A 27,893-nucleotide genomic window follows, 5' to 3' on the forward strand; every position below is an offset into this window, starting at 1 on the left:
TTTTTTTTGGCTTTTTTGTCTTTTGAGGGCCGCACCTGCAGCAGGAAGTTCTCAGGCTAGGGGTCTAGTCGGAGCTGTAGCTACTGGCCTATGCCATAGCCACAGCAGGCAGGATCTAAGCAATGTCTGTGACCTACACTACAGCTCACTGCAATGCCAGATCTTTAACCCACTGAGCAAGACCAGGGATGGAACCCACAATCTCATGGTTACTAGTTGGGTTCTTTAACCACTGAGCCACAATGGGAACTCCCTGGTGAATTTCTTTTTTTTTTGTCTTTTTTTTTTTTGTCTTTTTGCTATTTCTTGGGCTGCTCTCACGGCATATGGAGGTTCCCAGGCTAGGAGTCGAATCAGAGCTGTAGTCACCAGCCTACGCTAGAGCCACAGCAACGCGGGATCCGAGCTGCGTCTGCAAGCTACACCACAGCTCACGGCAACGCCGGATCGTTAACCCACTAAGCAAGGGCAGGGACCGAACCCGCAACCTCATGGTTCCTAGTCAGGTTTATTAACCACTGCGCCACAATGGGAACTCCTCCCTGGTGAATTTCTTATTTATTGATTTTACTTTTCCCTAGGAACATTTAATTTTGGCTTGAAATAAAGCACTATTCCCAAATATTATTAGTATTAAAATTAGTGAAAGGCCAAAAGTTGTGTTTTTTTTTTTTTAAGCAAAGAGATCTAGTTTAATTCAAAAAATTAGAACGAGCATTGCTGGAAAATTATAGGGAGTTAAAATAAAAAAATGGCTTTTATATTCTTATAGTTATAATAACCCTTTCTCACTTCTAAATTTAATTGTAATTTCTATTTTTAATTTAATTCAGAAGCACCTATGTAGTAACATATTGGGGCAGAGCCTTGTGCTCTGTTCTTTACAGGTTGAATTATTGCATTTAATGTCAAGGGTAGAAAAGCTATGTAAATAGTCAGCAGAACATTGCATTAGATGTTTTAGGACAGATATTATGTTATGGACCAGATTAGGTGGGAATGAAAATCATGGAAGTGGTCAAGTAATGTTTGAATTTGAGTTTTGGCCAAAAGAAATAAGCTATCTACATACTCCCTCTCATACCATAATTTAAGTGAAAATACCTATGCATATGGCTCATATTTGTATAACTAAATGCAGATCTAACATGGAATATAATTTAAGCAATATATATATTGAATTGATTTTTTTCTGCAGATGAGGGTTTATCTCCTCATTTCACATCAAATCTCCCAGAATCGCAGAAAACAAGTGTGACAAAGTAACTAAGAATTTATTACAACCAAAGCCCATGTCTCAATCCAATTATAAAAGAAGAAAATGCAGTCAAGAAATGTAAATCCACAGAAAGAAAATAATTTGAAAATTGTAGAAACAAATCTTACTATAATGATGGAATTTGTTCTCTTGGACTTTGCTGATATTCCCCAATTTCACTCATTTCTTTTTGGGGTTTTCTTAGTCATCAAATGATTATCCTATTGGGGAATGGCATAATTATTCTAATAACAAAAGTAGCTGCCACTCTTGAGACCCCCAAGTATTTTTCCCTCAGAATTTTTTCCTTCCTAGAAATCTGTTATATATCTGTCCCTCTTCCCAGGATGCTCATGGACCTTTGGACCCAGAAAAGAACTATTTCTGTTTTTACCTGTGCTACATAAATGTGTTTCTTCCTTATGCTGGGAGAAACAGAATGTTTCCTTCTGGCTGTGATGGCCTATGACTGCTATGTGGCCATTTTTAACCCTCTACACTACCCTCTAGTCATGAACCCCAAGGTTTGTGTCCAGCTGGTGGTTGCCTCCTGGATCAATGGAACTCCAGTCGAGATAGGACAAACATGCCAGATTTTCTCTCTGCCCTTTTGTGGTTTAAACCAAATCAATCACTTCTTCTGTGATGTCCCCCCATTATTGAAGCTTGCTTGTGGAGACATCTTTGTGAATGAGCTGGTGGTCTATATATTTGGTGTATTATTTGTCACTCTTCCTTTTATGTTGATTTCTGGGTTCTATATCAGAATTATCTCCACCATCTTGAAGCTGCCATCAAAAACAGGGTGAACCAAAGCCTTTTCCACTTTCTCTTCCCATATCGTAGTTGTACTTTTATTCTATGGATCAGCCACTGTCACCTATTTAAAACCTAAAACCGGAGTTTCCGTTGTGGCACAGCAGAAATGAATCCAACTAGGAACCATGAGGTTTCAGGTTCAATCCCTGGCCTTGCTCAGTGGGTTAAGGATCTGGTGTTGCTGTGAGCTGTGGTGTAGGTCACAGACATGGCTCGGATCCCATGTTGCTGTGGCTCTGGTGTAGGCCTGTGGCTATAGCTCCGATTAGACCTCTAGTCTGAGAACCTCCATATGCTACAGGTGCGGCCCTCAAAAGACAAAAAGACAAAAAAAAACCCCAACAAAACAAAACAACCCCCCCCCCAAATCCAATCAGTATGAAGGGGTAGACAAACTGCTCTCTCTTTTTTATAGAATTTTCACCCTGATGTTTAATCCTATGATATACAGTCTGCAGAACAAAGATGTTAGAAAGACAATGAGAAAATTTCTTCTGAAATTATCAACATTGTGAGATATTTGAAATAATACAAATTATTCTTTCATGTGTTTAATTTGTATGTATACTTAATCAAAATCTACTTTTCAGTAATGTTTTAAAATTTTTAATATAATGATATAATTTCCTTCTAGTAGATCCTTATGTCTTCAGATCTAAGGCAGATGTGTTCATTTATTTAGCAGTGTTTTAAATTTTAAAGATCAGTTTTCCCCTCACTATAAACTAATGAATAGATATGTGTAACTAAACTAGAAGATGTGAAATGCAGTATGTTCTATGATTGAAAGAAATTATGTCATTTTCCTATTTTATTAGTGCCTTTCTAGACACTACCCTAACATTATTAAAGAAACAAAACACTCTTAGATGCCACAGAGTCATTATTTAGTGATTCCCCTCATAGGCAAAACAAACAAACAAACAAACAAAAAACAAAAAGGCTAAATATGTAAGGATGTAAGTGTAAAAAGTAGTCATACAAATAATTTATGAGTATCATAATGTTTATAACAGCACTATATTTTAAGGAAAATGAAGCTCATATTGAGAAATATTTTAATAAATATTATGTATAAATGTAATAGAAAATTATGGAGTCATTAATAAATCATGTTATATCTATATGACAATGGCCTCCAATAAAACATTTCTTATATCCTTTTTTTTGTTATCCTTCCTAGACTGACTCTTGATCTATTTATGTGATTACCTTTGGCCAAGGGAACATTAATACGCATGAATAGCACTTTACCATTCCAACTTGTCCTCTGCAACAATGGAAATCTTTCTATCCCTATATCAGTTCTGATGGTTTCCATTTGTACTTTCCCACCATAATAGTCCTCACTCTACAGTTCAGTGATCCAGTGTGGGGAGTCTGTGAACTGCTAAGTATATCCATTCCAATTATGCATTCTGGAACTGGGAAAACAAGTTCAGGATGGGTTCAGGGATCCACTGGACTCACTGTGAGATGGACTTGAGCTAAAACTCTGTTGATCACTTGCCTTCCATAAAGTTCTACTCTGACTGGAAGGCCATAGTGATATTTTCGGTCTCAATTGGAATCAATGCCAGTTCAATATCAGTGTTCAGTAGTTCCAGAAAATTGTGACTATTTTCTTTCCCCAGTGCAGATCCCTGGAAAAATATTTAGGTCACTTTGGGAAGGGTTGGTGTAAATATTACGAATATAAATTCTGGATTTTTACTAGGTGCTTCCTTAAGGGAAACACTTCCTTGAAAGAATTCTGTGTCTGTAAACTGGATCAAGTCTGGGAGTTAAACAGCTGTGACTATCTGTTTTAATGGCTTTAGTTAGACTTTGGTTCACTTGATCTAATCTTGTCTGCTTATGCAGATCAAGTAATAATTTAATAGGTTTCCTATTTTACTTCTAAAAAGTCATGATAAACTAGCCAATGTCATAGGTATATATGAATCAAATTATTCTGACTCTGCCATCCATTGCAGTAACTAGGACCACCTCACTTTTTTGGGGAGGGCTGCACCTGTGGCATGTGGAAATTCCCAGGTCAGAAATGGAACTCATGCCACAGTGGTAACCAGAGCAACAGTGGTGACAACACTGAATCCTTAGCCTGCTGAGCCACAAGGGAACTCCAATGACCACTGAAATTTGAGAGTTGAGTTTTGCCAGTTGGCTCCTGCCACTCTGGGATCCAATTCACATCACAACATTTAGAATTCCCAGTTTAACAGCCTCAAATTTTGTAAGATCTGGCCAATAGAGAAGACTAATCATGCATATCTTCAAGATTGCTGGAGCTCCCTTCACAAATGTATTTCTCAACTTGCTGGTGAAAGATATGTCTTTTGCACAATCCCAGTGTGAGTGAATATATATTAAATGAGAAACCCTCTCTAACAGTCCAGTCTCCCTAGGACTTTGAATCACTTTCCCAACATTAAGCCAAGGCAGGTTCTCCATTAAAAATTAGCTCACATTTTTGCTCCATGTTTTAGCAGACTAACCAATCAAATCTCTTAGAATTCTTTTTAACTCTGCCATCTGTGACATGAAAGAAGAATCTTGGCTTAATAGGCCCCTAGCAATAAATTTGGTCTGATCTAACATTATATTCATTCCACCACTGTCCCTCACCCTTAATAGCCACACATGTTCCCAATATTTGTCTATATAAATTAGAAAAATCAGTTATTTCAGAGTGTAGTGTACCTCCACATGGGTCATTCTTCCTACCTCACCTTTATGGATTGTGGGACTCCTATCTAGTCATAGGTCCAGAAGCAAAGAAAGGTGGTGTGGGTGGGTCTTGATGAGAATCTGCATTGAATTGCACAATGACAGCCTCAGAAGAGGCCATAACACTTCCCTCAGCCAGTCTGCACCGAGTTATCTGCAACAAAGTGATCAGAATGGCAACACTACTTCTCTTGGCCACATAGACTTAGCAAAATTTAGAGGATCAATGTCCCAACTTCATCAGAGACTTCTCACATGTTCTTGTTACAGTTTTAAGGATTACATTTTCTCCCCCTACAATCAGTGCCCTCATTTTAATAATAGACACTCTGTGAAGACATTCTGTGAGGACTGGAGATTCTGGGTTGTGTTTTCAGAAAACTCATTTCTGCAGCTACTGGAAATAAGGGCAGGCAATGAAATTTTGAAGCCATTTATGTGGCTCACAATTTGGGAATTTGAATCCATTAGTTTATCCTTTCCATTCCCTAATTTGCCCAATGATATTAGAGGCAGTAGGTCAACTTCATTATATTCATTATCCAGATTAAAAAAAGTGTGAAAATATCATATACCTAGCCACCCAGATCCTTGCTCCTTATACTTTATTTTGAGAAGCCAATTTTAACAATTGCATGTCTCTATTGTCAAACCATGCCACAGACTATCAGTGAAGACTATTAGAATATTACTAGAAATAATCATTAGTGTCTTTAGATAATACTAATGTTTAATCATCTTAGGCAGCCAGTACCAGAGATGCCAGAACACGTTTAGATGATTAATCCTTAAAATTCTGATTCTCTAGAGATATTCTCAGCAGCAAAGTCTGCATTAGTCAGGGTTCTCAAGAAAAGCAGAACCAATAAAAGTGAGCCAAAGATGAGTCGGAACCAGAAGGAAAACCCGTGATGATTGGACTTGTCATTCTCAAATTTAAATATTATCTTGATAAATGCTAAAGCTTAGTCTCTGTCTGCAGTGAAGAAATACAGAATGGGTTTAGTGTCCAATCTTTGATTGAAAAAATAAAAGCAAATGGTTTCTGAATGTTAATCTTGTATCCTGCCACTATGCTGAATTTGTTGATCATTTCAAGTAATTATTGTGTGGAGTCCTTAGGGTTTTCTATATATAGTATCATGTCATCTGCATACAGTGACAATTTTACCTCTTCTCTCCCAATTTGTATACCTTTTATTTTTTTTGTTTGCCTGATTGTGGTGACTAGAATTTCCAATACTATGTTGAATCAAAGCGGTAAGAGTGGGCATCCTTGTCTTGTTCCAGATTTTAGAGGGAAGTCTTTCAGCTTTTCTCCAATATTTGTTGTGGGTTTGTCATAAATAGGCTCTAGTTTGTTAAGGTATGTGCCCTCTATACCTGCTTGGGTAAGAGTTTTTATCATTAATGAATAATGGATTTTGTCAAATTCTTTTTCTGAATGTATTGAGATGACCACGTGGTTTTTGACTTTTCTTTTGTTAATATGGTGTATCACATTGATTGATTGTGTATGTTGAACCATCCTTGTGCACCTGGAATGAATCCCACTTTGTCATGGTTTATGAAATTTTTTATATGTTGTTAAATTCAGTTGGCTAAAATATTGTTGAGAATTTTTGCTTTTATATTCATCAAAGATATTGGGCTATATTTTTCTCTTTTGGTAGTAAATTTATCTGCTTTTCCTATTAGGGTGATGGCAACTTCATAGAATGTCTTTGGGGGTGTTCTTTCTTCAATATTTTGGAAAAGTTTAAGAAATATGGTGTAAGTTCTTTTTTGTATGTTTTGTAGAATTCACCTATGAAGCCACCTGGTCCTGGGCTTTTATTTGTAGGGAGTGTTTTTATTAAATATTTAATTTCATTTCTAGTGATTGGTCTGTTCAGTTGATCTGTTTCTTCTTGACTCAATTTTGGCAGGCTGTAAGTCTCTAGAAAGTTGTCCATTTCTTCTAGGTTATCAAATTTTTTGGCATGTAGTTGCTCATAGTATTCTTTTATGGTTTTCTGTATTTCTATAGTATACATTGAGATTTCTCCTTTTGCATTTCTTATTTTGATTATTTAGTTTTTTCAAGATTAACATTCAGAATTCAGTGGAATTTCTATATACTCACAATGAAATATTAGAAAAGGAATGCAAAAATAAAATACTTAAAACAGCACCCACAAAAACTAAATGCCTGGGAAAAAATGTGACCAAGGAAGAACTATAAAACATTAATCAAGGAAATTAAAAAGGATGCAAAGAAAGGGAAAGATATTCCATGACCCTGGTTTGGAAGAATTAATATCTTAAAAATGGATTAACAGGAGTTCCTGTTGTGGTGCAGTGGTTAACAAATCTGACTAGGAACCGTGAGGTTGCAGGTTCTATCCCTGGCCTTGCTCAGTGGGTTAAGGATCCAGAGTTGCCGTGAGCTGTGGTGTAGGTTGCAGATGTGGCTTGGATCCCGTGCTGCTGTGGCTCTGGCATAGGCCGGCAGCAACAGCTCCAATTGGACCCCTGGCCTGGGAAGCTCCATATGCCGTGGGAGCGGCCCTAGAAAAGATAAAAAAACAAAAACAAAAACAAAAACACGGATTAACAATGAGATCCTGCTGTGTAGCATTGGGATATGTCTAGTCACTTATGATGGAACATGATAATATAAGAAAAAAGAATGTATGTGCAACTGGGTCACCATGCTGAACAGTAGAAAAAAAAAGGTAAAAAAATAATAATAATAATTAAAATAAAAAAATGGTCATACTACCCAAAGCTATCTACAGATTCAGTGCAATTCATATCAAGTTACCCATGCAATTTTCATAGAAATAGAACAAACAATCCAAAAATTTATATGGAACCATAAAAGACCTGAATTGCCAAAGCAATCCAGAGGAACAAAAACCAAGCAGGAGGCATAATGCTCCCAGACTTCAGGCAATATTACAAAGCCACAGTAATCAAGACAGTGTGGTACTGAAAACAGACATATAGACTGATGGAAGAGAATAGAGCACCCAGAAATAAATTCAGACACCTCCAGTCAAGTAATCTTCCACAAAGAAGCCAAGAATATAAAATGGGAAAAAAAGAGAGTGGTGCTGGGAAAACTGTAGGGCAACATGTAAATCAATGAAACTGGAGCACACCCTCACCCCATGCACAAAAATAAACTAAAAATGGCTTAAAGGCTTAAACATAAGACAAGATGCCATCAAACTCCCAGAAGAGAACATAGGCAAAGTATTCTCTGACAAAAACTATGCAAATGTTTTCTTAGGTCAGTCTCCCAAGGCAAAAGAAATAAAAGCAAAAATAAATGAATGGGACCTAATTAAACTGACAAGCTTTTGCATAGCAAAGGAAACCATAAAAAAAAAACAACCTATGGAATGGGAGAATATAGTTTCAAATGAAGCAACTGACAAAGGCTTAATCTCTAAAATATACACAACTCCACAGCAAAAAAAAAAAAAAAAAAAAAAAAAAAAAAAAAAAAAAAAATTGAAAAATGGGCAAAAGACCTGAAAAGGCATTTCTCCAAAGAAGATGTACAGATGGCCAATAAGCACATATAAAAATTGTTAACATCACTAATTATTAGAGAAATTCAAATCAAAACTACTATGAGGTACCACCTCTCACCTGTCAGAATGGCCATCATTAGCAAGTCCACAAATAAATGCTGGAGAGGGTGTGGAGAAAAAGGAATCCTCCTTGCACTGCTGGTGGGAATGTAAATTGGTACAACCACTATGGAAAACAGTATGGAGGTACCTCAGAAAACTAAATATAGAACTACCATATTGCCCAGCAATCCCACTCTTGGATATATATTTAGAAAAAAAAATTCCCTTGAAAAAGATATATGCACCCACATGTTCATTGCAGCACAACTGACAATAGCCAAGACATGGAAACAACCTAAATGCCATCAACAGATGAATGGTTTAAGAAGATGTGATATATATATATAATGGAATACTACTCAGCCATAAAAAGAACAAAATAATGCCATTTGCAGCAACATGGATGGAAGCAGAGACTCTCATACTAGGTGAAGTAAGTCAGAAAGAGAAAGACATATACCATATATTTCCACTTATATATGGAATCTAATATATGGCACAAGCGAAACTTTCCATAGAAAAGAAACTCATGGCCATGGAGCATAGATGTTGGGTTGCCAAGGGGGTGGACAAGGGAGTGGGTTGGACTGGAGTCTGCGGTTAATAGATGCAAACAATTGCATTTGGAGTGGGTAAGCAGTGAGATTCTGCTGTCTATCACAGGGAACAATATCTAGTTACTTTTGATGGAACATGAAATGGAGAATAATATATATATGTATATGTAAGAAAAAAATATATATGACTGTGTCTCTTTGCTGTGCAATAGAAGTTGACAGAACACTGTATACCAACTATAATGGAAAAAAATCTTTACAAAGAAAGTGTAAAGAGAGAACAAAAACTTAAAAAAAATAAAAAAATAAAATTAAAAGAAATGTATCCTCTCAAACAATATGGTCACGATACCAGGAATTTGAACACAGACTCTGTGATCTCTGAATTCGAGGCTGGGATTCATTTGCTGCAAATGTGTAGATGTAAGGAAGAAGTAGAGTGATTTATTCTGGAGTCAGAGGCCAATGACTCCATGCAAAGTGGGTTGGGAATACATGAGCTGTGATTTTGCTATACATGAGATGGTAATTGCTCAGACTTGTCAGATATAATTGTAAAGTAACTTACAATTGCAATTGGAGCCTATCTAATTGGAGTTATATGGATATGAAAGATAACATTATACATTTAAAGTGAAGATTATATGTGCATATGCCTCTGTGCATGTCGTGTGCATGCACACGAAAATGTTTGTGTGTGTGTTTGTATACGAATAAATCCAATAATTGCAGGATAAAGGCTTAAGCCCTGATAACTCAGAATGTAACTGTAAATGGAGATACAGTCTTTGAAGAAGCAATTAACTGAAAATGATGGCTTTAGGATGGGTCTTATGCAATATAATTTTGACCTTGTAGGAAGAGTTTCGGGCACTGAAATTTAAAGAACAAGTGATAACTTGATGATAAAGCATAAGGTTGCCATCTATAAATGAAGAAAAGAGGCATCAGAAGAAATCAATCCTGCCATTACACTGACTCTAGACATCTAGACTCCAAGACAGTGGGAAAATAAATTTCTTATTTTTGTTTGTTTTTGTTGATTTTTGTTTTGTTTGTGTCTAGAGCCACACCTGTAGCATATGGAGGTTCCAAGGCTACAGGTCAAATAGGAGTTACAGCTGCTGTCCTATGCCACAGCCACAGCAATGCCAGATCCAAGTTGCTTCTACAACCTACACCACAGCTCACAGCCACGCTGGATCCTGAACCCACTGTGCAAGGCAGGGATCAAACTTGCCTCCTCATGGATACTAGTCAGATTTGGTTTCCCCTGAACCACAATGGGAACTCCTAAATTTCTTTTCTTTAAACAACCAGTCTATGGTAATTTATGTAAGCCCTAGCAAATTAAAACCACCAGTATCAGCATATAAATGTGTGTGTGTATATTTTTTACATATGTATGTATGTGTCTGTATACACATATACAGTCTTTATATATACATATGTATGTATAAATATATATGCACAAGAGTTCCCACTCTGGCGTAGTGGGTTAAGAATCCCATTCAGTGGCTCTGGTCACTGCAGAGGTGTGGGTTGGGTTCCTGACCCAGCACAATGGGTTAAAGGATCCAACGTTGTCACCACTGCTATGTAGGTTGCAGTTACTGCTTGGGTTTGATCCCTGGCTCAGGAATTTCCATATGCTGCAGATGCAACCAAACAACAAAAACAAAAACTGCATAAGAAGTAGGTTGACTGTGATCTTTATTTTAGAATATATAAGAATGACAGGAAGACACTAATAAACTAAAAGATAACACTTTAATTATAACTTTTGATATAGAGACAATAAATATCTCAATTTCTTTCAATTTTATGTTTAATGTGAAAAATATATTTTATTTGCAAATCAATTTTTCCCAAACACTCTTTACTGCCTCTTTTACATCCTTGTTCCTCAAACTATAGATGATAGAATTCAGCATGGGAGTCACAATGGTGTAAAACACAGACACCATCATGTCATGATCCAAGGCATAGCTGGAAGTTGGTCTCACATACATGAAAAGAACAGTACCATGAAAAATTAACACTCCAGTTAGATGAGAGTCACATGTAGAGAAGGCTTTTCTTCTCTTTTCAGCAGAATGCTCCCTCAGAATGGCCTGCAGAATGAAATCATAAGAGATTAGGATAATCAATATAGTGGATATCTCAATATAGCCCCAAAAGTAGGAGACAGGAAGCTGGTTTGTGTGTGTGTCAGGGCGAAAAAGAGAAAGGAGTGAGGGGATGTGACAGAAGACATGTCTAGTTTCATTAGATGCCCAGAAGGATATGCTAAAAGTAGCCACTGTGTGTAAAGTACCATGCAAGATGCCAACAATGTAGTGGAAGATTATAAGTGGCACATAGACTCTAGGTGACATTCTAATTGAATATAGGAGGGGCTTGTAGATGGCTTCATAGTTATCATATGCCAAGGCACCAAAGATAAAGAATTCTATGGTGTCAGAAGTGATAAAGACGAACATGTATGCTGCACATCCAAGATATGAAATAGTTTTATTCAATGACAGGTAATTGACCAACATTTTGGGGGTGATAACTGAGGAAAAGCAAGCATCCAAGAATGATAAGGCACGGAGAAAATAGTACATAGGGTTGTGGGTCAAGAATCAATGATGACCTATAAAACCAATCCAAAATTTCCTATCAGGGTAAAAAAAAAAATAGATTGCTAGAAATAGAAAAATATGAAAACTTTCAGCTCAAAATCATCTGTAAAGCCTATCATTATAAACATGGTGACTTCAGTCATACTTTTCATCTGAATCCTGTATAAATCTGCATCTGATGGCAACCCTGACATTTCAGTTTTTATCTTTAAATGCTAAAGGCAACCAATTATAACCTCATGTTTGTTTCTTCGAAGAGTATATTGAAATTCTCTGCAGTGAAGGAATAGTCGGTTTTGATAAATTTGAATCCAAGAGGATACATTATCCTGTATAAATAAATAAATTAACCAATTTTTGTTATTGGTTAGATATATCACGTTAAAAATTGTGTCAGTTTACGTGCATTGGATTTAATTTCCAGTATATTCTCTGTTAAATTTACTGCCTTTAGGTTTCATATCAAATCACCTTAAAATGCAGAAAAAAAGAGTATAGGAATTTTTAATCCAAAAACATTAAAATAGAAAGTACACATCTGAATGGTAATCCTGGATTTTCTACAACCTGCATGAAGTTTACATTTGGTAAAATGGGAACAAATACACTTACATCACAAGATTGTATTGAATGTAATCAATGTGAAAATTACTTAACTTTAAAATGTCCCCAGATTATTAGGATTTACTTTTCATCATGTTACATGAGATGAACATTTCCAAACAAATCATTTTATGTTCTCTTTTCTGGTAATGATATCATTTCATTAGTATTTCCGGATGTGATGAGCAGACTTTATTCTGGAGATAAATGTACCAAGTTTTGCAAACAAATAGAGATTACTGGGGTTTTTTGTTGTCATTTTGTTTTATAGTTTTTTTTCTTGAAACAGATAAAAGTAAGTTGTAAACTTTTGACATTTTCAGTTTATTTTAATGTTATTGGTTGTTAAATTTTAACTTAATGCCAATTCAATTTTTTGACTACAAATACACTAATTATTCCTACAAAATATCTGGTATAAGACATATTTCTATCAAAAATAATTTATGGTTATTCCAATAGTTGCTTATGAAGTCTCTGTAATAACTATTAAACACAGCTGTCCCTCAGTGAGGTGGGGTGGTTCCAGAATCCCCCTCCCTCAGCCAAATGAGAGGATACTCAAGTTTCTTATATAAAATGGGGTAATACTACATATAACCTACACACATCTTCCCATATATTTATGTTTCTTTTTTTCCTTTTTTGGGCTGCACCTGTGGCATATGGAGGTTCCCAGGCTAGAGGCTGAATCAGAGCTGGCAGCTGCCAGTCTATACCACAGCCACAGCAATGTGGGATCCAAGCCACATCTGTGACCTTCACCACAGCTCATGGCAATGTGGGAGCCTAAACCCACTGAGGGAGGCCAGGGATTGAATCTGCATCCTCATGGGTACTAGTCAGGTTCATTACCAATGAGTCACGACAGGAACCCCTTCTCATGTATTTTAAATTATCAATGCAATGTAAATGTTATGTAAATAGTTGCTGGTGCACTGCAAATCAAATTTTTACTTTTTAGAAATCTGGAAATTACTATTTTCCCAATAATCTTGACCTACAATTGATGGAATCCAAGAAAGTAGAATTTTTGTACCCAAAGGGCTGACTGTAAATATTTGTGTGTGTGTGTGTGTTTGCCATTTCTTGGCTGCTCTCGCAGCATATGGAGGTTCCCAGGCTAGGGGTTGAATCGGAGCTGTAGCCACCGGCCTATGCCAGAGCCACAGCAACGCGGGATCCGAGCCGAGTCTGCGACCTACACCACAGCTCATGGCAACGCTGGATCCTTAACCCACTAACAAGGGCAGGAATCGAACCCGCAACCTCATGGTTCCTAGCTGGATTCGTTAACCACTGCGCCACGACGGAAACTCCTAAATATTTCTTGATAATAGATAATAAAACTATTTATAAAAAGTCTTGGAGTTCCTGTGGTGGCGCAGTGGTTAAGGAATCTGACTAGGAACCATGAGGTTGCAGGTTCGATCCCTGGCCTTGCTCAGCGGATTAAGGATCTGGCGTTGCCGTGAGTTGTGGTGTAGGTCGCAGATACGGATCAGGATCCGAGGCCCTAGAAAAGGCAAAAAGACAAAAAAAAAAAAAAAAAAAGGCTTGCTAAAAGAAGTAAATCACTCTATAAGCCACAATGTAGAGTTTTATCATTACTGTATTTCCCTAAGCTTTCAGATCATTGCTTATTCACTGGAGTATGAAGAAAAAAAATAATGCATAACAATCAAAATGTTGGATTCACCACTATCTGTATCTAAAGCCTCTATCATTGATACAATTAAATATTGTATCTATTGTATTTAGAAGCAAGATTTCAGCATGCTGACTCTTGTTTTTCCTCTGGCTGTTATAGATTAAAACAAAGAGTGAAAAATCTATTGTCCATAGGTCTAAGTTGAATCCAATGACCGACCAATTATTTCCTAACATGAAACACCTATATTTTTGTCACTTTGAGGCATCCATACATCAAACAGAGGATGAGCAAATCAGCTTAAAACTACATTAAGAAGGAAAAGAAAGTCACATATTTTTCTTTTCCCAGAAATTTCCTCCCAGATTCATGTAAAAATTTTCTTAATACATAGAATAAATAGCTTTTTAAATGTGGAGCTACCCAAAAAAACCCCCTAAAGACTCATTTACTCCTTAAAGCACAGTACTCTTTACAGTACAAATATATAATTAAGCCAAATACTGATTTCTTTGTTAATTCAGACCACTGACACATGAAAACGTACATACATAGTCAAATGTATTATAAAAATTCTAGTTTAGTCTGAATGATTATATTAGTAATACACCTTATAAAACAATTAATTATTAGCATTAAAATGCATTCAGGTATTATTTGAGCATTAAAAATACATTTATGTTTTAAAAACTTTGGAGTTCTCGTGGTACAGTAGGTTAAGGATCCAGCTTTGCCACTGCAGCAGCTTGGGTCGCTGCTGTGATCCAGACCTAGCCTAGGAATTTCCACATGCCTCAGGAGCAGCCAATAAATAAATAAATGAATAATAATACTTGTTTTCATTCTTTTTTTCAAGAATCCATATATTGCATACAAAATATTTCCTGATGAGAATAAGACACAAAATATAACTTAGGTGATAGAAAGACACAAAATAAATAAAAATACACAAGCAAATTTTGAAAAGTGCACCAATAGGTGGTCTACTAAAGGAATGCACTAAAATATACATGTTAATTGACATACATTTTGGGAAAATTTAGCTTTATTTTGATTCTAATCTTTTTTTTGGGGGGGAGTACCAAATTACTTTATGTGAAGGAATGCTACTAAGGAAAGAACTTAAGTAGGTGTTTTGGTAGGACTTATAGGAAAGTTACAGGTAACCCAAACATGCATGCACTGCTTTGGTGACCAGGGAAGTCACCCCCCCCTCTCCCATGGCTATAGGAAGCAACCTAAGGATTAGCTCTCATTATCACCGTTTCCCAGGATGTGCTTGTCAAAGAGATACTCTGCCATGCCACATTCAGGGACCCCATCTTGTGCAAGACCCCATCCAATTCTTTGATGGATTTCACCTGCTCAGTCAGGTAAGGAGTCAAGGCAGTCACACAAATGGGGATCATTTTTGTCAGTGGCCAGTTTGTGCAGTTCTAGTAGTGACTGATTCACACTTTTTTCCAAGTGTAGTGCACATTCTCCATTTCATCATGGTCTGGTTTCTTGATATCCTGAAGGAAGAGTCAGCCATCTCATTGGTTCTGCAGCTTCATCAGTTTCTAAGCATGTTCTCTCTCCTCAGGAGATAGGTGAAAAAGTATTTGGCCAAGTTCTTCAAAGCTATGTCAATGTGGTCAAAATAGTATGACATAGACAGGTAGATGTAGGAGGCGTAGAGCTCAAGGTTGGTCTGAAGGTTGATGGCCATCTCCTGTCCTGGGTGGTAGTTCTGGTGCACCTGTGAAGAGGATGAGGTCGTTATGGAGGCCGAGGAAAAGTGGTGGCAGTGCATAGCAGCTGGGGTGCCCTTGGGGAGGTTCGAGGGTGCTGTGAATAGGTCGCCAAGGCTGGCTCTGAGCTGCCAGCCAGGGCAGGGGACAAGCGCTGGATTGTGCCTGACCAAGCACTGTTGAAGCAGAAGACTACCTGACTCTAATCTTTATTTAACTCATGTGTTTGAAGTAGCACAATTGTGGAAGTTAAAATAATTATATTTGAATTTTAAAACCTTACATCTAAATCTCAGATTTACCACCTAGTGTGACCTAGGTTAAGAAATTTTATCCTTCAGATCAAAGGGTAACTAAGATTTCTCTGCATGTCTTGTTCAACTACATAAACATGGTCAGACTACATAATTCTAATTTATGAGATGCATTAAAATGTTTTATTAAAGTGCTAATTTTATGCAAAAGATGCTCACAAATGAAATATGACTTTTTAATTTTTTTCAATTTTTTAAGTCCAACAAAATAAATATGAAATCAATTTTTTATCAAAGATTTGAGCAATGAATACTTGTTAACTATACTTGATAGTTAACAAGTATAACTATCTCTTCTTTTAGTTATACTCGTTATATGAAACAATATACATTGAACTATCATTTTATGTGATTAAACCCAGTAAATTCGAATATTTAATGATATACAGCATCTTTTGTTTTTTGATGTACAGCATCTTAAAAATGAATCTTTTTCATTGCATCCTGATGTGGGACATGTCAATAAAACTTAAATCTCTGTGATAATTTTGTCCATAATAATTTTCTCATAACACTTGATATTTCTGGTTTCATAATGCAAGACATTGAATGAAGATGTATTTTATTGCAAATCATGTTCAATTAGAGCAACTATCTAATTTATGTGGGGAACTGGAGGAATGGCAGATAAAATATAGAGGGTTAATTTACTTCATCCAAGATGCCTTGAAGCAGGGACTTCTGTCAACTAATATTTAATAAAATTAAAACAAATTTTTTTATTATTTAACTGATTTCACTGTGAGAGAAAGAGGCTAGAAAGATGGATACCATGTTTGAAACATAATATTATTATTCTGGAAAACTAAGATCAAATGAATTCCTCAACTCTCAAAGAGCTGGGGAACCTACAGTAGTAGACATGAGAACAATATCACAAGCATTAAGCTTGAGAAAAAGAAAGCTGTGATAACAGATACCACAAATCATGAAATGGCTACAAGAGGTTGTAAAGTGTACATACATTATTTTATCTAATCTACATATAGCAACCTGCAAACTAAAGAACTCATTATTCTTTTATAGATGAGACAATTGAGGACCAGCTAGACCTATGAACTGAGCAACCTCACACAGTAAGTTGCTAGCAGTGCCAGGAATATTAAAGCAAAAATTTCTCTGTTGTTACATCATGTGCTGAGCTATTTCCATTGACCAAATCACAGGCTAATTGTGACATCCATAATTTTGGAACTGCCGTCTCTTAGAAACAATACAAAATAACATGCTTATAAATATATAATATGAATTTTTAATGCTTATAAATATATAATATGAATTCATAAAATATGAATTTTTAAATCAAGCTAAGTAGACTAGGAAATTAAAATAAATCAAACAAAACAGAAACTTTGATGTAGTTTCTAGATCAATCAGCTAAATAGCGAAATTAATTTTAAATTTATTTATGTCCCCCCATGAGAAACAAATAATGGTCATCGGATGGTATATAATCAATAGCTCGTTGATAATTTTCTTTCCATTTAATAATGTTCCTAAAGTTTATATATAGCCATTGATTTCTACTACCTTACTGATTTCTACTACTATACTATTATCTCTCTTTAATTTCATATTAAGGAAGTTAAAATGATTTTCAAATTTATAGCTATATTGAGCTAAATATGTAGAGAGTCTTTCCCTATTGGTTCCCTTAAATTTCCTAATTCAGTCTTTAATTCTGTGTTAGCTAGGAATACCTATCTCAGAGTTAAATATTAAAACATAGAACCTAGTTTGAGATTAAAGTTTTAGCTTCTAAAATATTTTGTAAGTGATGAAAAATCTTTCCTTTTACCTGTGGAAATTGACTACTTACTCAAAGTTTGCGATGAATGTTAATCATTTGGACTCATATCAGGTTATCTGATTCTTCTTGAAGTCCTCAGGGATGCTTCAAGGACAAAAGACACAAATTCTCTTCTGAGATAGAAAAGATGATTTCCTTTTTTCTTCAATTAAAAAAAACACAAAAAAACCAAAAACCCTGCATGATTCTACATGTGCTGAACTACATGGTAAAAATGATTATATGAATGCACTTTGGCCACATCTGTAGTAAAATGATCTCTCAGGGGAAGAAGGATGTGCATAGAACTGGAAAAGAGAGCTAATGATATAGGACATAGACCTAGCTCAGGTATTAATAGCTATGCTAATGGGTTGATAATTTAATTTCTCTGAAATCTAGTTTCGTCTTATTTTTTTGGAATTTTATGAATATTTATATAATGAAATAATAAGAAAGCATAACCAAGTCAGGCCTCATTATCATTAAAGATTACTTGAAGATATTTAACTTTAAAGTGCTACACTTCTAAGTGGTATGAGAGATAGATATAAGCTTGTTGAGAGTTTAATACCAGAGATATATAAATTCATACATAGTATACAAATAACCATCATATTTTATGTAGTAAATAACTAGAATAACTGAGATCTTGCAGGGATAAAGATAAAAAACTTAAGTTGTCTTGTGTTGTCTTACAGATCCCACATATGAATTTATGGATTATTACCTGGTCTCATACTAAAAGAAACTCTTTTAAGGATTGTGAAATGTATACAAATGTTGAGGTTCTACACCCAGAGTTGCAAAGAAGGAAGGAAGGGAAAAAAAGTGAAAGAAAGAAAGGAGGAAATAAAGAAAGAAGGAAAGAAGGAAGGAAAGAAAGAAAGAAAGAAAGAGAAAGAAAGAAAGGGTGATACTAGGCTGAAAAAATCCAAATGTTCATCAACTATTTAGTGCATAAACTGTGTGTGTCCACTACCTTTACTCATTCTTGAGCATATTGCTTTTTGATGGAATTTCTGACACATCCGCAGTGTCATGCTGACAATAAGAAACAAATTTTTCATCGTCTCATAGTTAGCAGATTATTCTATTGCCCCAAACAAATCCACTCATGATTAGGACCCAATTTACTGAAAATAAAGAATGGCTTATTTATTTATTTATTTTTATTTTCCCACTGTACAGCAAGGGGATCAAGTTATCCTTACATATATACATTACAATTACATTTTTTTCCCCACCCTTTGTTCTGTTGCAACATGAGTATCTAGACAAAGTTCTCAATGCTACTCAGCAGGATCTCCTTGTAAATCTATTCTAAGTTGTAGCTGATAAGCCCAAGCTCCCGATCCCTCCCACTCCCTCCCCCTCCCATCAGGCAGCCACAAGTCTTTTCTCCAAGTCTATGATTAAGAATGGCTTATTTAATGATGTCACAATAATACCACCTTAAAAGTCATTGTGAATATCCTTGTTCCTTTCCCTACTTACTTAGCTATTACACTTTTTTTTTTTTTTTAAAGAAGGACATCAGCTAATAAATTTACTGTATACGAAGCCATTGGAGAATAATTTCTGAATGACTTTGGCTTATATCTTTAGAAACTTCACCCATTCCACACATTGATGTTACTTTTTCAGATTTAAAAATTAACTTAATCTAGGGAGGTCCTGTCGTGGCGCAGTGGAAACAAATCCGACTAGGAACCATGAGGTTGCAGATTCAATCCCTGGCCTTGCTCAGTGGGTTGAGGATCTGGCACTGCTCTGAGCTGTGTTCTAGGTCACGGATGTGGCGGCTCAGATCTGATGCTGCTGTGGCTCTGGCACAGGCCGGATGCAACAGCTCCGATTCAACCTCCGTATGCTGCAGGTGTGGCCCTAAAAGGACGAAAGACAAAATAAATAAAAAATAAAAATTAATTTAAATAAAAATTAGCAATGAAGCTTTACAGAAATATATTGTATGATTTTGGGTGTGGTAATGAATCTTTTAAATGTTTCTTCCCCCCTCAAATTCTAAGCTAGCAGAAATTAATATACCCTTAGAATTGGATCTAACCACCTGAAAAAGGTCATGTTTTTTCTTCTTTTTTTGCATTTTTCTGTTCTGCTTTTCGACCTATTAACCTAATTCTCTGTAGAAATGCTTTGAATATATGGCAGAAACATTTTAGTGACATCTCCAAAGTTTTACACTTTATAATTTATAAGTGAAATATATGAATGTATCCTTTTTAAAAGAAATAATATGCTGTGGATTTAACTTTTTTAAACTATTTTGCTCCAATATAGAATCACTTAGTTAACCAATATTTCTAGACTTAACTATAAATTTTTTAGTTGAAGAAATGTCAAGTTAAAATCAATGTACTTGGAAAATTTGTTGCATTATTTTTTCCAAGTCTTTCTGATTGAGCAAGATGACACTTGAAAAGCAAGAGTCATCTTAGGGCCTAAACAAAGAGCAAGAAGTTATTGTTAAGAAAACCAAGTCTTTTCTTTCCTTCAGATGTTTTCCATGAAAACACTGTCAACTCATTTAGATTCATTTTCAATCAAACTGGACTGGTAAATGATGAATGAGGCTTCTTAAAAAATCATCTCTTCTTTAAAAATCATTGTAAAAACTATTTTTGACATAGCCTTAATGTGTCCAACTAGTTCTACTAGGTAGATATAAATTATTGAAAAAATGTTTTATATCTCCCCCAATAGGATATAAACTACACAAAGCTGGATTTTTTTCTCTCATATACTATTGTAACCATATCATTTAGAAATATGAAGTCATTTTTTATGTTCTAGGCTAGAGCAGTCATTACCTGAGTATCCCCGAGTGACCACAATCAATGCCCATGAAACAAAATGACCACATAGCTATGCCTTGCCTGAATTCCTGATCCATGCATCTATGAGATTTACAAAACAATATTATTCTAAGTTAATGTCTATACAGCAAGGGAAAACTGAAATAGAGCCAGGCCATCATTATTACAAAACCAAATTTCTTTGTAGGTTTTCTTCTATTAATCCTCTAGATTATCAGCATATAGAGCCATGTGATCAATAGTCACTCTCACTTAACGTTCTCCCCTCTGAAATTAGTGTTTTTATTTGCTTGCATGTTTGTCTTCTTTGATGATTTTACTTCTGTATTTCCTAAAGTTTTCCCTGCTGTCCCAATACCAGTTCTTATTATTTTTTTTATTATTTATTTATTTATTTGTTTTTGTCTTTTTGCCTTTTCTAGGGCCACTCCGGCGGCATATGGAGATTCCCAGGCTAGGGGTCTAATCGGAGCTGTAGCCGCAAGCCTATGCCAGAGCCACAGCAACGTGGGATCCGAGCTGCGTCTGCAACGCCGGATCATTAACCCACTGAGCAAGGCCAGGGATCGAACCCACAACCTCACGGTTCCTAGTCGGATTCATTAACCACTGCACCACGACAGGAACTCCAATACCAGTTCTTTTTAAAAGTGCATACTTTGTCAAATTGGTATGCTATTCTTAATATATGAAATACTTTCATTTGTCTTAGAGTTTTTTCTCAATATTGTATTTCATGGCATCAGAAAATTTCCCTATTCATGACTGATGGTGCCTCTGCCAATTACATGGTTTTAGGACTCCTTCCCAGCATTGCTACTTCTGGAATGAGCATCTGCAGGGACTCAGGCCTGGCCTGGCTCTCACTCCCTTGCTGTCCTCTGTCACAATTGGTCCCCAGGTGAAGCTTCTGTCACCACTCATTCCTCAATTACCTTTCATCCTCTCTGCCACATCGCTCCAAATACTCTGTAATTACCTTCGCAGTCACTCTCTGTTGTCACATTACTATAGAAGCTACCTCTCTTGGACCTATTTTCTCTTCCTAATCATAAATGTTTAGAAATCACTTTTTAGTAAATAACAGGAAGAAAATCCTATTTTTGGACATGAGGAACTGGCAGCAAGCCAAGAAGATTCTCATACAATCTTCATGTTGGAAATAATTGTCTTTTCCAAAATTGAAGCCCAGAAGACACAGCCTTTGTTCCTGGAATCTTTCCAACTATCTCATTTGGGAAATTCAAGTATTTTATTTTATTCTACATAAAGTTTGGTATTATTTCCTCCTCAAACTTCATTCATACTGGAAATGAATTGAGGAAAGATGATAAGATGATGGGTTGAAAGAAGATTATTTCCCCTATTAATATTAATAGTGACTCCAAAATTAATTTTTAATCTAGGTATAATATTACAACAGCTGGCTCTTGGAGATCCTCAGTACCCATGTAGAAATCAATAAATTAATAAAAATATAAGTTTGATGCACATGTGGACCTCGTGTAGCTAGGGACTGAATTCCCTGGTAGAGTCTGTATGGTGGTGCCTGGGCTGGGGTCCAGGGGCAGTGTGAGGAGATGGGAGTTGGAGCTGCAGATTTCTGTTGTACCCCATAGCATATATTTCAGAGTGCCCCTGAAAAGGAGTCCGGACCTAGGGGGAGAGGCACTGAGCATTCAGCTGATGTCAGCAAGCCAAGATGCTCACTTTATAGGTGTGATTTACATTTGGGACGTCAGCTTTTGAAGCCTCAGTTTTGCCATCTATAGAATGGACATAATGGAAGCTATTTCACTGGACTGTCGAGAGATTAAATTAGACAATGCTTGTGAAGCTCTTTGCAGGAGAGAGCCCTGGAGGTAGGGCCTTGTAGTCAGAGCACAACTTCTCTCACCAGAGACTATGGGCAGCATGAGGACCCCTGTGAAGCTTTGTCCCATCAGTGGGATGTAGAGCCTCCAAGCTCAGCACTGCTGCCAGGGCAACTACAGGGTCAAGGTTAGGCTGTCATATGTGGATGAGATTTTGGCAGCCCTGTGGGCACCCAGTCCACACCACCAGATTTTAACCCACCCTGTCTGAAGGCCAAGTGATCCAGAGGAGTGAGTTCAGGGATATCACAGGTCTCAGGGGCCAATGGGAACTGTGAGACCACCTCTTCCAGGGAGTACCCTGACCCTCACACCAAGGAAGAAGAACAGGTACAGACTGATCAGCCATACTCCTTACTCTGATGAGTCACTTTTTGGCTCCTAACCTAAGGGCACCAGCTGGGAGGCTCTGTGGATGGTGAAGGGGGATGCTGTGAAGCTCCAGGCACTCTTCTGGACACTCCCAGCTACTCCTAGGGGCAGCCACTGGCCCCGCACAGGGACACCCCAGTACGAGTTGTTCACCCAGCTGGTCCCTCTAAAACAGAGCCCAGGGTGGGGACAGACTCCAAGAGGTTGTTATGGATGGGTTCGACCCTCTCCACCCTCTGAACCAGAAGTATTCCCATTTCCTCACCCACCTTAACGCCTCTAGCACAGGTTGCCCACCCAACAGTGCCCTCCACACAAATGGGGCTTGGGATCCCAGGCGTCCCATGTTGGGGGTGACCTTCCAGAGTCCCATGGTGTTTCAGGGTTCATTCAGTCAGTGTTTCAGTGCCAGTTATGCCCTGATAAGGTGGGGCCACACAGAAACCAAAACCCCCTTAGAAATGAGTTTTTTTGTCCTTTTTGCAGGTTAGCTCTTGGGATCACAGCAAGGGGCACAGTTTCAGATGATGGCACTGGTAGGTAAGCCTCAGGGGAGATGCCAGATATTGGCCAAGCACACCTGTGGGCAGATGTGGTGAAGGGGGGAAGTGCCACCCTTTCTTCTGACACCCTCTGGTTGCTCCCTGCTTTTCCTGCTGGTGTGGATTTGAAAGCCGCCCTTTGATGCCCATCTCCAGTCTTGTCACAGCCACACAGCAGATCAGTACCAAGCCAGGGGTGTCCCCTGGGGAGGTCCCTCCACCTCCTGCATCACACCCACAACATTGTCTCACCACCAAGTGTGAACAAATGATATGATTGCCAACATGGAGGGTTCTTTTTCCTTTTTTTCAGGCCAAGCTCCTGCTTAGGATGTATTTTCAGCTGACTCTGAAGGCTTCAGGAATTTTCCTAGCCACAGGATGTGGACCAGCAGGGAACACAAGCATCTGCGTGATGTGTGAGTGGACATTTTTGAATTTTAATAGTCACGTATTTATTTTCATGTATTAAATATATCTGTAACTCATTGAAAAAATAAAGTAAAATATTTATAAATTAAAATAGTATTTTTCATCAGGACATTTACAACTACTCCATGTGCAGAGCCCTGAATATTGATTAAGGAATCTATTATAGAGGAGAATATAAAGAAAACATGTTCAGGAAATTGTGATAGGATCTTAGTTTAATAGAACAGAGGCTCTATTAGGAGTGTTCACAATGGAGTGAATTGGATGTGTGTCGATTTTGGATGTTCTCCAATTATATTGCTCTGTAACCTGTTCATGTCCAAGAAATAAAATATGCTTTGCATTCTATACCATGGAGAGGCTGAAGAGGAAGTGTTCTGGGCAGAGTGAGAGCTTTCTGGTAAAAAATAAATGAAACAAATAATAGAGTGCCAAATAATGACTTTAACCAGAAACATAAAGTGTCTTGTCAAAGAGATCTCATGGGGTAGATACAACTATTCATTAAGAAGCCCTTTATTTTTGGAAAGAGCAAACTATTTTAAAGGTAAGTTGAATGTCTTTGATGAAATAAGATTTTTGCCTAAGATAATATAAATATTTAAACCCTCTTCAGTGAGAAAAAAATCAGCATCCTCTCAAACAGAAATGGTAAATATGAACCAGTATATACTAATATAAGCATCAGTTAATAATTTTAATAAAAATTAATATTTAATAGCAAATTAAAGTAGTCTCTATATACTTCTGATTCAATAAGATATAATTTAAATAAAATATTAAATAATAATATTAAATTATTTTGATGTAATGGAAACTTGAATAACTATTATATTTTATGTAAGTATGATAAATAATAATGGAGATAAACTTGGTTTAATTATTATTATTTTTTACAGGCATACTTCATTTTATTGCACTTTACTTCATTGTGCTTCACAGATATTGTGGTGTTTTTGCAATTGAAGGTTTATGGCAACCCTGTGTTAAGCAACTCTATTGGTGCCATTTAAAAAAAATTTTATTACTCAATGAATTTATTACATTTATAGTTGTACAATGATCATTACAATCCAATTTTATACAAAGCCAAGGTATGGTAATAAGCATTTTCAAATTAATTGTAGTATTGATGACATTTTAATAAGAGGTTTAATATAAAACAATTGAGTTAATACAATTCCAACTTTTGGGAAATTAAAGAAACATTTATTCTAAAGAAAATAATGCTTTTTAATTTCAAAAATGAAAAAATTTAGTTCAATGTTGAGTTTTACATTACAGTGTTTAACTTGATAATCAATATTAAATATGCAGATGTAACTAAACCAGGTAGAGTTGTTGATATGATCAACAGCAAAATGATGTAGCATATTGTCATACATCCCCTAAATCCTTTGGATTTTTCCAAGGAATGGACACTTCTGTTTAAAAATAGCAATATTAGAATATTAAGTTTTATTTTCCTTGACTAAGTACTTAAACATTTATGAGAAAGAAGTATAGTATAATTTAGTGTGAGCACAGAGTAAATATTTGCTTTTACTACTTTGCTGTTGATAATAACATAGGCAAATATTATGTGCTTCATAGCGTATGTTGATAATTATAAAAAGTTGGATTTGTACAATTAGACATAATTTATTTACCAGTGGAAGTTCTTATATTCATGTAATGAGAAGTAAATTATTTAAAATAAATGTAGCGGAGTTCCCGGCGTGGCGCAGTGGTTAACGAATCCGACTAGGAACCATGAGGTTGCAGGTTCGGTCCCTGCCCTTGCTCAGTGGGTTAATGATCTGGCGTTGCCGTGAGCTGTGGTGTAGATTCCAGACGCGGCTCGGATCCCGCGTTGCTGTGGCTCTGGCGTAGGCCGGTGGCTACAGCTCCGATTGGACCCCTAGCCTGGGAACCTCCATATGCCGCGGGAGCGGCCCAAGAAATAGCAACAACAACAACAACAACAAAAAAGACAAAAGACAAAAAAATAAAATTAAAAATAAAATAAAATAAAATAAATGTAGCCATTCTTAAAAATGATAATAAAGATTGGATTTTTTAATTCTCTCATGTATTAATTTTTCCTCCATTTTAAAAGTGATGATTTCATTTAAATACTGTCTACTGTTTAAGTTCATTGAAGTGTCAAACACTAAGTACCATATTAAGTGTACGTAATTTTTTTGGCTCTATATTGACCCCAAGAAGGAAAAGAGTCACAGCCCTTACCTCTCAGATAACTTAGTGTCCATTAAAGGTGAAAAAAAATGACTCAGGCAAATTGCAACACTGAATGGTGATGCATAGTGTAGGTGTTAGATTTCACAGAGTAAAGATAATTTTGCAACAAACAGTCTTGTCAGAACACACATGGAGAATTTGCCCCTTGAAAGTTGAATTGTTTGGGATTTTCATAATCCTTAACAATTGCTTTAAATCACACTCCATTCCCATAGTAATCACAAGATACAAAGAAAAGCTAATTTCGGAGTAGTATTTCATGTTGTGTGGAACTCTGATCAAAATTCAGAAGAATAAAACTTAGTCTTCTTCATTATAATAGTAACTAGCATGTATATAGACTTCTTATAAATGTCAGAGCTTGTATAAGTCATTTTACATACACTAAATGATTTAAGTCACAGAAAAATCAGAGTGTTGGAACAGCATCTGGCTCACTTTTAGCCAAGAGTACTGTCATCCTGGTGAATGTGTAAGTTGCGTGAAGTCACGCACTAGCAGGTGATAATTCCATTACATCCATCCAGGGAGGGCCATGCTCATTACATTACACCTATGCTAAACTTGGTGGACGGTCCAAACCCACCAGGAGAGAGAGTTGAAAACAGGCTGGAGCAAGTGGTGAGCCAATAGATGCCCAGGTGAATTGTGAAAGGGGGTAGCCACATTAAGACCTGTGAGGTCCTATTGTACAGCACAGGGTATTATATCCAATCTCTTGGTTTAGAACATGATTGGAGATAGTATGAGAAAAAGAATGTATGTATATTCTATATATATATGGAATGTAGTATGAGAAAAAGAATATATATGTATGCATATATGATTGGCTTACTATGCTGTAAAGACAAAATTGAAACATCGCAAATCAACTATACTTTAATACAACAATTAATTAAAAAACCATTTTAATGGCAAGTAAAATAAAAATCTGTGTAAGGCCAGGATCAACCTTGAGCAGGACTGAGAGCCTCGGAAATCTTGCTGTCTCAGAGCCTTGCTCCCTCCCTCTAGACCTGGCTGTGATGAAAAGGGAGAATGGAAAAAAGTGATTACCAAGAGGTGACCCAATAATTCTGTTATACATTATTAAATTTTCCTAGATTGAGTGTTATAAACCTGGAGAGTACAAAGAATGTAATATAATCATAGTTATAGTTATTTAGCCTAATTAATAATCAGTTTAAATTTGATAGGTCAGTTTAAAATTTGATAATTTTATCCACATTATCCTAATCAATTCTCACAAATGAGGAAGTAAACTTTAGAAAGTGTATGTAATTGCTTAACATCACATGAATAATCAATCAAAGAAATTGGATTCAAACTTAAGAAAATTAAAAGGCACTGGCTTGCAATCACGAATCCATGTGAGTTAGACAAATTATCCACCTTTATGAGGCTCGATACACTTATTTCTAAATAAGCATCAGGTCAGAAATGATTACTAAATATTTTTTTTGAGGATCAACAAAGATACTGGAGGTACACACAGCACACAAGGTAAAATGAAAAGCCAACATCTTTTGTCCTTCTGTTCACGCACATACACAAATAATAAACAACCTCCAGGCTGTCTATTTTCCCAGCTTTAAAACTTATTGTTTCTGAGTCAGTTTTATTGAATAAAACCCTCTTATGCTTTCCACCTAGTATCCTACAAAAAGCTATTTAATTCTCATGTACACAATAACCATTCTAACAATCTTTTAACTGTCTGATACTACAGACTGAAAAACAGGGACATGTATGCTCAAGATCAACTGATGAGAGGAGAATGAAGGATTCAAACAGGTAGTTGAAAATGTGTGAGAAAAGACACTATGATCTAGAATTACTGAATTAGAAGTGCATAGAGAAGCACAAGATAATTGTCAAGAAGGGCAAT

At 36.4% G+C, this 27,893-nt stretch overlaps 4 pseudogenes; 2 read left to right on the top strand and 2 right to left on the bottom strand.

The window, feature by feature from the left end:
- The first annotated feature begins 1,321 nt into the window (after window positions 1-1,321).
- LOC106509413 (olfactory receptor 10AG1-like) lies at window positions 1,322-2,601 on the top strand (annotated as a pseudogene).
- An 8,236-nt stretch (window positions 2,602-10,837) lies between these two features.
- LOC100627738 (olfactory receptor 5T1-like) lies at window positions 10,838-11,811 on the bottom strand (annotated as a pseudogene).
- Window positions 11,812-15,116: 3,305 nt separating this feature from the next.
- LOC100627832 (ferritin heavy chain pseudogene) lies at window positions 15,117-15,666 on the bottom strand (annotated as a pseudogene).
- A 6,732-nt stretch (window positions 15,667-22,398) lies between these two features.
- LOC100620236 (RBPJ-interacting and tubulin-associated protein 1 pseudogene) lies at window positions 22,399-23,249 on the top strand (annotated as a pseudogene).
- The last annotated feature ends 4,644 nt before the right edge of the window (window positions 23,250-27,893 follow it).

This window comes from Sus scrofa, chromosome 2, assembly GCF_054392235.1.
Source record: "Sus scrofa isolate SSC_HxYL_T2T_F1_AM1 chromosome 2, Sscrofa_HxYL_maternal_Yorkshire_Landrace_v2.0, whole genome shotgun sequence".
Lineage (NCBI taxonomy): Eukaryota > Metazoa > Chordata > Mammalia > Artiodactyla > Suidae > Sus > Sus scrofa.